Source organism: Ictalurus furcatus, chromosome 27 (assembly GCF_023375685.1).
Source record: "Ictalurus furcatus strain D&B chromosome 27, Billie_1.0, whole genome shotgun sequence".
Classification (NCBI taxonomy): domain Eukaryota; kingdom Metazoa; phylum Chordata; class Actinopteri; order Siluriformes; family Ictaluridae; genus Ictalurus; species Ictalurus furcatus.
This window is the reverse complement of record NC_071281.1, coordinates 18,121,735-18,134,767: the sequence shown is the minus strand read 5'-3', so window position 1 is coordinate 18,134,767 and position 13,033 is coordinate 18,121,735. Positions and strand designations below refer to the sequence as shown.

The following is a 13,033-nucleotide window of genomic DNA, read 5'->3' as shown; positions in this document are numbered from 1 at the left end:
TTTTTCGATTCACGTGGGTTTCCCCCCAAAACATTCAGTTACTTTCACATATCAGTCACGCGTGCCGAGGTTATGCCGAAATCAGCACTGGACTACGTTTCCCATCAGCCACTGCACGCCACTGGATTACATCACATGACTGTTTTGCACCTGTGTCGTGTTCTGTGTTAATGAGCACAAGCATTTAAGTCACATCTTGCGCCTGGTTCGTTTTCTAGTGGTTGTCTCACGTGGTGGTGGTTGCTGTCCGGCGCTCTCACGCTGTCACGTCTACGTCGTTCCCTTGACTCGTTATTTCTTGTTTTGCCTCGTAGACCGACGTGACTCACATATTACAGATGACGTGAGAAGAAGTTTATTCGTTTGTTTAAGTGTTTCTTTCGCCATTCAAACGTTCACCTGACAATAAAATATGACCCGTGTAATCGCACTGCTGAATAATAATTCAGGTTTATTCTCACACACTTCAGAGCGCTGACACAAGCTCAAATTGAGGTCAGAGCAGACGGATTACCAACTCTGCTCCTGTAAACCATCTCTACGTGAAGGTGAAGGACATTTCAACACCGTGTTGCTGTGTTTAGGTGCATTTAACGTGATACGTTTCTGTGGGAAAACGAATCTATTCTCTATTTGTAGGCTGATTGTTCATTGATTTCCATATCGTCCATGGTGTGTGAATGTATGCAATGGGTTGGCACCTTGTCCAGGGTGTCCCCCGCCTTGTGCCCCATGGACAGATGGATGGATGAATGAATCTTCTCCTTGAGCTTCCCTTGTGAGCTTGTTAAATTCCTTCTCAGTGGCTCACACCAACTTTGGGATTAACTTCTCAGTTCTGATACCGATCTCATTTACTCGTACTTGTAAAAAAAAAAAAAAAAAGGTCTGATATCTACATCAGAGACCACGTGATAATTGTGGAGGCGATCTAGGACACGTGTGACCACGTAACATTTGCAGGGTGAACGCAAAAGCATCTCGAGTAATCGACTGCATCGTTGCCTGAGCTGGAAAACACACAATCATGTGCGAGACTGTTTGGACATTACACTAAACTGTAGCGTTCTCCACCACCAGGCTAATAGATAAGCGCTATAATGGCTTTCCATAGCTTCATTTGTCATCTCATCTCGTGTTTGTTTATACGTTTTTGTTTGCATAATAAGCAAAATAGGATTCACGATTCACGGGACGTTTCTTCTACAAAACAAATACAGCAGATGACTGATGTAATAAACGTCCACGCTGCCTCCGTCGGAAAAGATGAAATCTCGAGATGGAGGTTAATACCGGGTGTGAACGCGGCCTGTGGTAGGCCTACAAAAACTACGTCGCTGTGCTAACGAACAAACGACACAGAATGACAGCGATCTTGACGTCGTTCACGATTAATAATCAAAGCAAATCAGTTGGCAGACTGGATAAATATCAAGAAGATGAACTACATCATCTTCCGACAATACAAGTAACCTGATGAAATATCTCAACAGTGTTTAAACAGCGGGTTTAATCGATTGGTGAGTGCAACTTGGTGTGAATTGCACAAACACAAAGGTATCGCACTGACTATGCTCTCTGTTCTGTCTGTTAAACGCACGCTTTGAATCACTTCTTAATCGTAAAACTCGGTAAATGGAGTTCATTGCTAGTATCACAGTACATGACGGCAGCCTAAGAAATAAAATGTTCCGTGATGCCCCTGATTGATTAATGCAAAGTAGGTTATTCATTTCTAGGATCAGTTGTCTCGAGAACCAAAAAAACGCCTGTACTCGCGCTTGTGCTCTTCCTGAAACGAACGGTACGGACGCGCGTGTCCCTGACGATCACAAAGTGGATCCGTTTAGTCTCTGTTTCCTCACAAACAACCGAACAAACAGGAAATGCATCACGGGGTTATTTGTGACTGCCGGAGAGGACGATCGTGTAAATGTTTGATTGAAGAGGATGTAGATGACGAGGCAATTTAAATCGCAGGAGCAGCGCCTCAAGAGAAGAAGAAGCACGGTGATAACGAGGATACATTTCAGACCTGTGATGTGATGTGTTTTACTGCTGGAACAGAGCGAAAGAGCCAAAAGAGATAAAGGCTTTGGACAGAAATCACCTGCAGCCAGCCTCTAAAGCAGTTCACGACTCCGTTTCTCTCTCGGTTCCACTACTCGGAGGAATAAGGCCGAGGATAAAGATGACCAACTGGCTCATCTTCTAGATTACTTGCTTCCTACGACTCATTTTTATACCACTGCTGGATAACGTTGACGTAATATCCTCCATGTCTAGCAGCACAAATTCTGATTTACAAGACAGTCGGTGCTCACCAGACTTCAGTGTGGCCCGAGGGAAGGCAAGCACTTATTGAAATACAAGAGAAAAATCTGTGCTATAAACGCCAGGGCTTTCCGGTGGGATGAGAGATTAGTGGACTCCCTACCAGGTGGCTCCGACTGAGCTCAACACTCTCACTTTCTTCATACGCTTCCTGGCTGTTCCTGGACTGATTAGTGCAGGGGTTTGTCTCGGATAGAACCCGCCAGTGGAAGTATCATATAGAGCCTTTGAATGGATTCCAAAATGGAGGTGGAAGGATCTTTTTTTTAAAAAAAAAAAAAAGGATAATGCGAGCATGCCTAGTGTTTTGGTGCCTTTAGTGAAAATCAGGGGGAAAATCCGATAAAGAATAAAGTAGATGGATGTCATCATTTTTTTTCCCACAGCATGACTTTAATCGTAGGTCCGAGTAATATTAATAAAACCTTTTCGTGTTTTGCATTGAGATGTTTTTGTTGATTAACCGATTTATTCATTATTAAATTGTGATGCATGTTCTGTGATGCATCCCTCTTCCTTGAGCTCTACCTTCCTGCACGTTTCATCTCCAATCAAAACCTAACACACCTGTTTTAGGTAATCAAGAACTTCTTCAGGCAGTGGTTAGATGGGCATGATTATAATTGGAGCTCAAGTCTTCATGAAGGTAAATCTCCAGGAACAGGGTTGGTGACCACTGCTGAGATCTACATGATCTCATTGGGACCTGCCATCGAACATCACAGCTTCTAATCCAACAGCTGTCCTAACAATCCCCAACTCTACCTTTTTATCCCTCTTGAAGTAATGTCGATCTGCACCTCGGAATATCTAAGCCTCAAAGAAGAATCAAATTCTCCAGCTCAGCTTAGCAAATGCAGATTCTCCTTGTGCCGCAAGTCATGTATTGCTTACACCACCACCAAGCACGTTATCATCGAGATGTTCATGGAGATTCACACATCACAACCTGGTGCCCGGTATCAGCGGTGCTCCTCGCTTCAAGGTCGTTTTGTTGAAACTAGCTTACTGTGTAAGAAACGGAAGTTGATTAACGGATTCGTTTGAATGACACTGCATGATCCCGCCACTGGACTCTTTCATTTGTGGTTCTGTAACGGTAAGAAGAATTACCTGCTACATTCCCTCTCAACCCTGAAAGCATTCTGAGGAGCACAACCATGTTCATCCAATCAGCTGGAGATACAATCCTGACAACACTTACGAGGTGCCAATAGATAGTTTTCAAACGACGTCACGTTTCCCATGATTCATAGTGCGGTTGCAGGTCGAACAATAGGATCACTGAAGTCAACAATGTTTTTAAAACCTGTTTAAAAGCTGTTCTTGGGCATTATGGTTCATACCTGTGATGTCAGTGGGTGCAGAAGTAGGTCGGATGATAAAATTAAAAGAAAGTTTTTTCTTCATATCGGCTGTCCGACCCTCAGTCGGTGAGAGAATACAGGAACTGAACTGAAACAGCGATGGATTCTGTGGACTGCACGCATTTACAGTAAGGACGTTGAGCCCAGAGTCTGTTCGGATCACTCTGTCCGCTTTAGATTTTATTTATTTATTATATTTGATACTTTTGTCTGTGTATTGTTTATTATTATCCAATTATAATGCTCGCCTACCGACTGGCTACCCGATCTAACCCAAAACTTCAAGAAATAAGCATCACGGAGCTGTAGCTATGATACAGGACTTTAACTGGAACTCCGACTATTGACCGACAAAATGGTGGGCGTGTCTAGTGACCCGGATGTAAACAAAACAAGTGAAAACTATCTACAGCTACAGTTTATCCACACGGCATGCATGATTTTTGCCTCCTTGGTTACAGAGCTATGCAAGACACCTGAAAACTCTTCTAAATAAAACAGAACAAACAAGAGTTAAACTCGTCCTGCAGAAGAGGCAGTTCATTTAAGGAGAACGGACAGAGACGCATTCGCTTCAGTTAGCGCGTATTTTCTCTTTCGCCGACTTTATCTGAGTGAGATTTGCCACGTGAGTTCATGAGACTTGGTCTCGCGAGCCGATAGAATTAATAGAAGAGATGCTCCTTATTAAGTACTGCTCACACCAGACTGTGGTCTTACCGTTGCTTGGTGCAAATCTGAAGAAAAAAAAAAAAAGCCATATCGTCCACTGGGATGAGTTTGAGGTCATGATTTTCATTCTTAGTCAAGTTTAAGTCTGATCTCCGGGCGTAAAGGACAGCCGTCCTTCGTCCTCGGATAGATCAGACTGATGTGAGCCGATAAAGGACATCGTTTAGTTCATGTCTCTGAAATAGTATCAGTGCTGTTCAACGATTCACGATCTCAGAAACTGAAAAGGTGGTGACCGGTTCACGGTGTCTGGGAAGATGCACGTGCTAGCGTTCCCCTTTCCAAAATGGTACAAGTCAACTTTTGGGTGGGAATGGACTCTGAAAACCGGGTGAAAGTTTCATTTGAAAACCAAACCAACCTTCGGGATGTGCCTGAGGAACCAGATCTTCTGAAAGCACTTGAACATCAGTGCAGAAATCTTTTGCTGTAAACGTAATCATCGCCATTAACAACTCTAGGCTTGGATTAAATCTTGTAAATTGCTTTGGATAAAAAGCTTCTGCAGAATGAATAAATGTATGTGAATATGAATTCAGGGCATGTATTGAATGAAGAAGGAGTCGTGTTTACCCGCACTGCATGTTTTTTTTATGTTTTCTTGATTTTAGAGTAGCTCTGTGGCTTCTCTACGGCTTGGGGTGATTTCTGCTCCCGTTTGATTGCAGGTCCGCATTCGATGGAGGAAAAAAAAAAATGCATTGATTTCAAAACATGCTGTATAAAATTTAAAATCCCAGCGGCGCGCCAGCAGGAATAACGAAGATGCCGTCAGGCATGAAGATGAGGAATATTCAAGTAATGCTTCCTCACCTAAATGCTAGAGGACTGTAGTTTAGCCTTATTCCGTATCTGTGGTAATCTGTGGCAGTGGGATGTGGAGAATAAATGTTTCATTTCCTTCCTTCTGTGCTGCACTTTTCTCCCATTTACAAATGCACATGCTTACACATTTGTTAAAAAAAAAAAAAAAAAGGCGCTCTGAGACTATAATATGATCTCCATCTGTAATGCGGATGGAGATCATGTTATAAATAACTTGCCTTATTTATTTTGTTTCACAGTGAATAACTGTATATTAACACACACACACAGAGAGAGAGAGAGAGAGAGAGAGAGAGAGAGAGAGAGAGAGATTTGGCACTGCACTGTTCAACCATCCATTATGCGCCCTGGATGTGATCTCCTCTGTGATCCAGCTTTATCATCTCATATGTAGCTGTAAGAAGCCTGGATAAATGATGAATGATCTCTCCGGCGATGATGAGAACAGGTGAGAAGAACAGAGTTCTGGGCCAAAGCTACACTGCCTCTGATGCCCTGCAGAAACAGTACTATATAAAAAGTGGAACAATTCTACAAATGAGATTTCTCGGATATTCGTCTGGCTGAAGTTCTGTAATAAACACTCAGTTTTAATGAGATTATTGTCAGGAATTCCCACTCAGTGGACAGTACCTTTTGGTTTCCGCTCCTCGGTCTGTTCCCTAATATCTTTTTATCCGGTTTCTCCGGTTCCTTTGGCTTGAGTTGTTCCGTAGTTCCATGTGAATCCGGTTTCTCTACTCATCCCTGCTGATTATGTGTGATCCTGGTTTAAGGTCTCCTTTCTGTTTAGAGACCTATGCTATGGATTATGATGCAGATTTATGGTTTGTGCGGAGTACACGCAGTCGTGTGGTTTACACCACGGACGTGTTAACCTTACGATGGAAAAACAGATTTGAATCTATTGGGAAAAAAATATATATCACTTAGAATTGATGCTTAAGTCTAAATGTAACCTCTGAGTTTATCCTCAATCGCTATTTCGAATGTTTCCTACAGTGATCTCTTCAGAATTGTGGCTCTGGGATTGATTACATTGATCACACCAACAAAATGCTAAATCTGACATCTAAAACACTAAGCAGAGTCACTGTTCCCACACGAAAGTTGATTATTTTCCTATAACAGCACACCCCGAACTGCTTTATTCCTCTTACACCGGGGCGATTTTCCAGTATTTAATTCTTTTGAAGAATTAAAGAACAATATGCTCTACATATTTTTATCTGTTTAAAGTTACATTTAAAGTTGTGTAAGCTATTTCCTTCTAGCAGATATAAACGGTCAATCTCTCACCCGCCTCGATTTTTTTTTTCTCTCTCTCTTTGAAGTTAAAAAGACCAAAAAAAAAAAAGCACCTTGTCATGTTACCAAGAAACTGCAAGGCGTAAGACGACATCAGGAAAGTTACAGATTTACCTCTGACTGTTACAAAGTGCTGACACTGGAGACTCCTTCCATAAATGTTACATAAATGTGTGCATCAACCATAAAAGACCATTTTAATGTGTTTATGTGGAGCATCCACCGTACACGTCTCTGTGAATTTGCTGTTACTATAGAAACAATAACGTGTATCAGAACGTTCATTAATACAGTCTGACCAATCAGAATTCAGAGTTCAACAAGACTATGGTATAGATACTGTGATGTCACATGCACAGACAGACATTGGCCTAAATTTCTGGATTCAACTCCTAATGAGTTTAACTTGGCCAGCAATGACGAATCACCGCCTCCATCTCTCACATCTTCCTGCCATGTCTTGTTTCTCCTGATGGACTGTAGTCGAGGAGATTACGGGTGATAACCTCTCTGTCTGAACGCCGGTTGCTTTACCGCTAACACCAATTACGCTCAGGATCCATCTACTTCAGACGGTGACCCGCTTCACCGGACTCATGTACCATAATCCTCCTGGTCTGTTCCAGCCCTTCAGGTGTAGTGGAGAGGAAGAAGGAAAAAAAGATAATAACTGCATCTGAACTATCCCCCAGGTTAAGCTTTTATTTACATACCCCTCTCAAGTGCTGCAAACTCTCAGAACCTCATTTGTGCTCCAGCTCTCGAATTAAATGCTCCCAGCTCTCCAAAGCGCAGTGCTGGAAATGCGTCCTGAGCCACAGCTTAATGAAGACGTATGAAAGGTCAGGACAAAACTAGCACAATAAAAGCCATGTTAAACCACAGGCTTGGCAATTCACTGGACATATCAGAGCTCAAACATTACTCAAGGAGTTCCCAGTTGGCATTTTCATGGTTGGAAATATATATATATAAAAAAAAGCGATAACAAGAGTGTGACATTCAATATCGAGCAGGTTTTTGAAACAACTTTAACTCAAAATGGAGTTAACTTTCAGTGCCACCTCTCTCAAGACACCATATTAGCACAGGCGGGAGGACAAAATGGCATTTTTCCTAACTTCAACCAAAGGCTGTAAAGTCCTATACAGTGCCTTGCATAAGTATTCACCCCCCCAACTTCCCCGCCATCGCACATATACATACATTTTGTACTGTTACAGCATTAAACTGAAATTGACTTCACTGGGATTTTATGCCATGAAGTGAGGGAGAAATCTACTGTGTATATAGTCTAAAATTATTTACACATGGGGGGAAAAAAATTATATGAGGAAAGCTTCCACCAAAAGTGACCGGGCAAAGATGGATTAGTCATAGAAGTAACCACTAGGCCAAGTGTAAGAGAGTCTCGAGAAGTGGCGAACCATACAAAATCCCATTTGGAGACTCAGCAGCACATGTTCAAAATAGAACTTTTGGTTCAGCTTTTTGGACACAAAGCTGTACACTCGGAGGAAACCCAACACTGTGAGAATAACATCCCTTCTGTGAAGCATGTTGGTGTTAGCATCGTGTCGAGTGTTACCCTTGGCTCCTTGGAGGTTTCTCTGACTAATACCTTGCTTACCCAGTCACTGATTTTTGGTGGATGGCCTGCTAGGGGCTTTTTTTTTTTTTTTTTTGCCCACGTTTTGGCTTCAGTTGTTCCTGTTCAAAGACTGCACATAAATCTAAATCCCCTTTAGCCTATGATTAAACAATTCCTATCCTGAAGGGTGCAATCTCTTCCAGGATGACTCCACCCATGTGGCTCACTGAATGGTTTGCTGGGGATAAAAATGATACAGTTTAAATGCAATGGCATTTAAGAACCTCAGAAGCTAGTATTGTCCTCTTTTAGCAGAAATAACGTCTTGTAGGCGTTTTGCAGAATTGTCCACCAGGCTTGCTGGAATTTTTGACCACTCTGCCATGCAATATTCTTTCAGTTGCAAGATGCTTGAGGGTTTTCTTGCATGTTCTGCCTGTTTCAAATCCCCCCACGACATTTCAATGGGATTCAAATCCAGGTTTGACTCGGCCGTTCCATAACCCTCCATTTCTTCTTCTTGAGCCGTTCCTTGGTGGATTTGCTCGTGTGCTTGGGATCATTATCCTGTTGAAAGGTCCACTTTCGGTTTGTCTTTCAGACAGATGGCCTCGCATTATCTTCAAGCACTCTTTGATATGATGCAGAATTCATAGTAGAACCAACAAATGCAAGCTATCCAGTCCCTGAGGCAGTGAAGCAACCCTAAACCACAACATTTCCACCACCGTGCTTCACAGTTGGTATGAGGTGCTTCTCCTGAAAATCTGTCTTTGATCTGCACCAAACATGTCTGCTGTTACTGTGACCAAGCAGCTATGTCTTTGATTCATCTGTCCAGAGCACATTATTCCAAAAGGCCCGGTCTTTACCTGTATGCTCATTGACAAACTGTAGTCTTGCGAAGGCTTTTTCCTGACACGCCTCCCATGCAGGTCAGATTTCTGCACTCTCTTTCTGATTGGAGAAGCGTGCACTTTCACACACACAGCTGCAAGACTTACTGCAGATCCTGTGATGAAATTTTGTAGTTCTTGGAGACTTCGTTTTGCATTAGACCGTCTGATCTTGGGCTGAATTTGCTGAGACAGCCTGTCCTGTGTCATTTGAGAATCCTTACAGTGGAATGATGTATTTCAAATAATTTGGAGATCTTTTTAAATCCCTCACCAGACTCATAAGCATCCACAACTTTTTTTTTTTTTTTTCTGAAGGCCTTACAGAACTCTTTAGATCTTGGCATGATGACACCACACACCTCAATAACAAAGGGAACTCCAGACACTAGATATGAGAGGAGAATAAATAAGACCGGTTCCACCTGCACTCCCTAAACAGGTTCTAATCACCGGTACCCGATCTTCAACACCTGATTCTAATTTTATGGATTTGAAGGTGTGATAAATGTACTTACTTTTTCCATTTGTGTTTTTTTGTTGTTGTTGTTAATTTAAATTGTGCAAATTACTACAAATTGTCAACTGTATATATCATGTGATACTGTCGAGTATAATAACTTTATTAATAGGCACTGTTTCAAAAGGATCAAATGTTTGCTTGTCCAAATATGTAAAAAAAATAATAAAAAAAAAATAATAATTTCCATGGGGTGTGCTTATTTTTTCACACGACTGTATGACCCAAAATGGCAAAACAGCCCTTATTTCTTATTTTTGTCCAAAATAAAATCCAATCAGATAAAAGGTCTAAGGATGAAAAGATACAATACAAACCCATTGTAAAGTATTTTACGTAACACTGGCCGACAGTGGCGTACAATGGCGTAATCATCCATACAGCCACATTTGTCTGAAAATCAGGAAAAAAAATTGCCCACTCATACAATTCCATGGCCTTTCCAGCTTTGACAAACCAACACTCCTCTTGTTTACTTTAACTGACAATAGATGCTCTGAAGAAAAAGAAATGACTGTTTCTATCTGAGAGTGACAGGTGAAAATCCATGGTTATATCGACAGTGACAGCTCGGAGAGTCCCAGTTCCGCTTGCTGAGGTTCGTGACACTTGTATTTACATCAGAAATAGTGCATCTATTCCCTCTTCTGTTATTGTATGACAGCGGGAGGGGGACGACTTAGATTTGTCTTTGACCCGTGTTTTAATGGAGTAGAGAATCAGGAAACAGAGAGAACAGAAGCAATCACACTGCTAACAACGGCCCTCTTTATATGATTTTTAATTAAAGTTGCGAGTAAATTTTTTTTTTGACCTGACGTGACCAAACAAATCAACATATCACGCCCGATCATTGCTAATTTTCTAAAGTTCTTTCGTAGATTGATTAAATGCCAGTTAGCTGTAAATTAGCAACTGATTTACATTTAACCACGCCCACAAAACACCTTAAAACGCAAAGCGCTGAATATGACAACGGAACAGTCAACGAGCGCCTCCCAAGCGCGGCCTTTTTATACGGCGCTGTCAATCGTGTCCTAATTGAACGGTCCATCAGTCGATGTTCACATGAAATTCTCCTCATACATAAACGTACAGACTCGGGATGCTAGCTAGCTAGATTTTCATGAATAGCACGTTTCTTGTCTAAAAGCTCTTGTGAATGATTCATGAATAAATTTGTTAGTGTCCAGCTTGGAAAAAAGGGCAGAATATTTCTGCCATGAACTCCAGACTGAAGTCTTTCTTTAGCACACAGTCTCACATATTCTTCTTCTTTCAGATGATTAAATTAATGCTGCGTAAACGCCTGATAAAGGCTGCTCCTGGCTCGTTACGTGATGTTTATTGTCATATAGAACAATATCTGCAGCCAGCGCGCTTCATCAGTGCCAACTGCATTGCTGGCGAGCTCGTTTCTTTTTTTCTTTTTTTTTTTTTCTTTTTTAATAATTCATAAATTAAATTTGTATGCTGTTGCTGTTTGTTTTGACTTCATCGCTAAGACTGGAGAAGATCAGCGATAATAAAATATGATTGCTTTATTTCTCTTTATTGACCACAGCGTGTATTAAATAACTCCAGTAATAAGAGCTCCTGGGATGTAAAATAGGAATGTAGATGTATAGCGAGAGTGGATCATCTACACTTAAGGGTTCTCCGGTTGTCTATCTGGGGAAACACTTAAAGTTCTATGTAGAACTTTTAATGACCCTGTAAAGAGCCTGGAATGTGCCAGGAACCAAGCAGCTCAATGGTAATTCCTGACAGGTTCTAGGAGTTGGTGTTTGTACCACACACTTACAGAGTTAAGCATATCATACGCTCGGGTTCTTTTTAGTTTAAAATTTTTTTTATTTGTTTAATAATGAATGGTTTTTCAGGAGCTGTGACCAGGAGTGCTTGGTGTAATTAAGTGTTACTGTTGATAATACAGGATCATGCTGCGGACGCTGGTCATGCTGCGGATTCATGAATATCCTAGCCTCCCCCTGTGTTCTGTTATATCTTTATCACTGTGTGAATTTCAGAAACCTTTAATAAAATTTAAAAAAAGGATATGTTTTGAAATTAAACTCCTTTTTATATATAGAGTTACTGCCGTCTAGTGACATAAGTGAAGAATATGGTGAAGCACACGTCTTATCCACATATAAGAGGATTTATGGACACACTATAGGAACTCAATTTAGTCGCTTTAGTCCCTGATGTAGTTGTTGGGTCACATGTGAAGGAATCCAAGAGAGAGAGAGAGAGAGAGAGAGAGAGAGAGAGAGAGAGAGAGTAATCACTCATTTCTCCTCTCTCTCCCTGTTTTACCTCCTGGAATGGGGCTTAATTACAGGTTTACATCAATCCACAAGGTCTTTTGGAGAGGAGCAGCTGCTGTGCTCAATGGTCCATTTGAAGGTGGCCAAGCCTGCTGCATCTATCTGTGTGTGTGTGTGTGTGTGTGTGTGTGTGTGTGTGTGTAGTGTAGCGTAGGGCAGATGTTCATTAGCCAGCCTGGCTTTCATCTCAGTGTGTGTAACAATGGCTTGGCACAGGCGCCATTCCTTTTATGATGGCATCTCGTCCGTCTCGTTGCATCCTCCCTCTCTCTCTCCCTCTCTCTCTCTCTCCCCTCTCTCTCTCTCTCTCTCTCTCTCTCTCTCTCTCTCTCTCTCTCTCCCCCGTGCTGGTGGAGTTCGGAACTCATCGAGGTGACCTGGAGGAGAGAGTGACATTAATAAAGTGCTGAATGTCTTTACTCAGACACCACGGGGGGGGGGGACAGTAGGAAGACAACATAGACCAGTGGATTAAGTTAGCGACTATGAGGTTTTGTGAGAATTCCAATTCCATCATTAGGCCTGGCGTAAACAAACTGGAATTTATTTTCCGTGAAATATAAATGCTACTACGGCCACTGAAACTCACTGAAATATATGTAGAAATGGCAGCAGCGTCACGTCACCGCCGGCTTCCGCCTTGAACTCCGCCTCACGCCTCACCGATGACAAACCATGTCACGTGACTCAGTTACGCACCTTTTAAATAACCTGCCCTTTCATTCAGACCTCGCGAAGGCTTGCTCCTCTCACACACCACTAGTGAGGATTCAGAGCCTTTGTTTTCTGATTCTTCTCAATCTTCAAATTGTTTGCTGATTGCAAAAAAAAAAAAAAAAAAACCACAGGAAACGAGCCTCAATCCTGACCGCATGATGTGCGACTTCTGGCTCTAACAGTTCTTCAGCCTCAGCTACATCACTCCCATTCATAATCAATATCAACTAGAGATGTTTATAATCCTAGTCGTGCAGTTATTCTCTCTGGCGGGATCTCCCATCATATTTTATAACAAATTTAGCTGGTTCCCAAAATATAAACAAACTAGTAGCCTAAATGATGAGACCCTGAGCAGGCAGGTACTCAGGATGAATGGATGACAAATAATAATGATGAGTGCCCACTCCATT

At 41.8% G+C, this 13,033-nt stretch overlaps 1 long non-coding RNA gene across 3 annotated transcripts; it reads right to left on the bottom strand.

Annotated features, from left to right (window-relative positions):
• Window positions 1-4,925: 4,925 nt before the first annotated feature.
• Window positions 4,926-7,334, bottom strand: LOC128603121 (uncharacterized). 3 transcript variants are annotated; one of them, XR_008384973.1, is made up of 3 exons: window positions 6,620-7,334; window positions 5,892-6,162; window positions 4,926-5,753 (listed from the first exon to the last, which is right to left on the bottom strand). It is a non-coding gene; the product is annotated as an uncharacterized LOC128603121 (long non-coding RNA). The 3 variants fall into 3 exon arrangements; XR_008384974.1 differs by having other exon boundaries at window positions 4,926-5,767; window positions 6,681-7,334; XR_008384972.1 differs by having other exon boundaries at window positions 6,681-7,334.
• Between the last annotated feature and the right edge of the window lie 5,699 nt (window positions 7,335-13,033).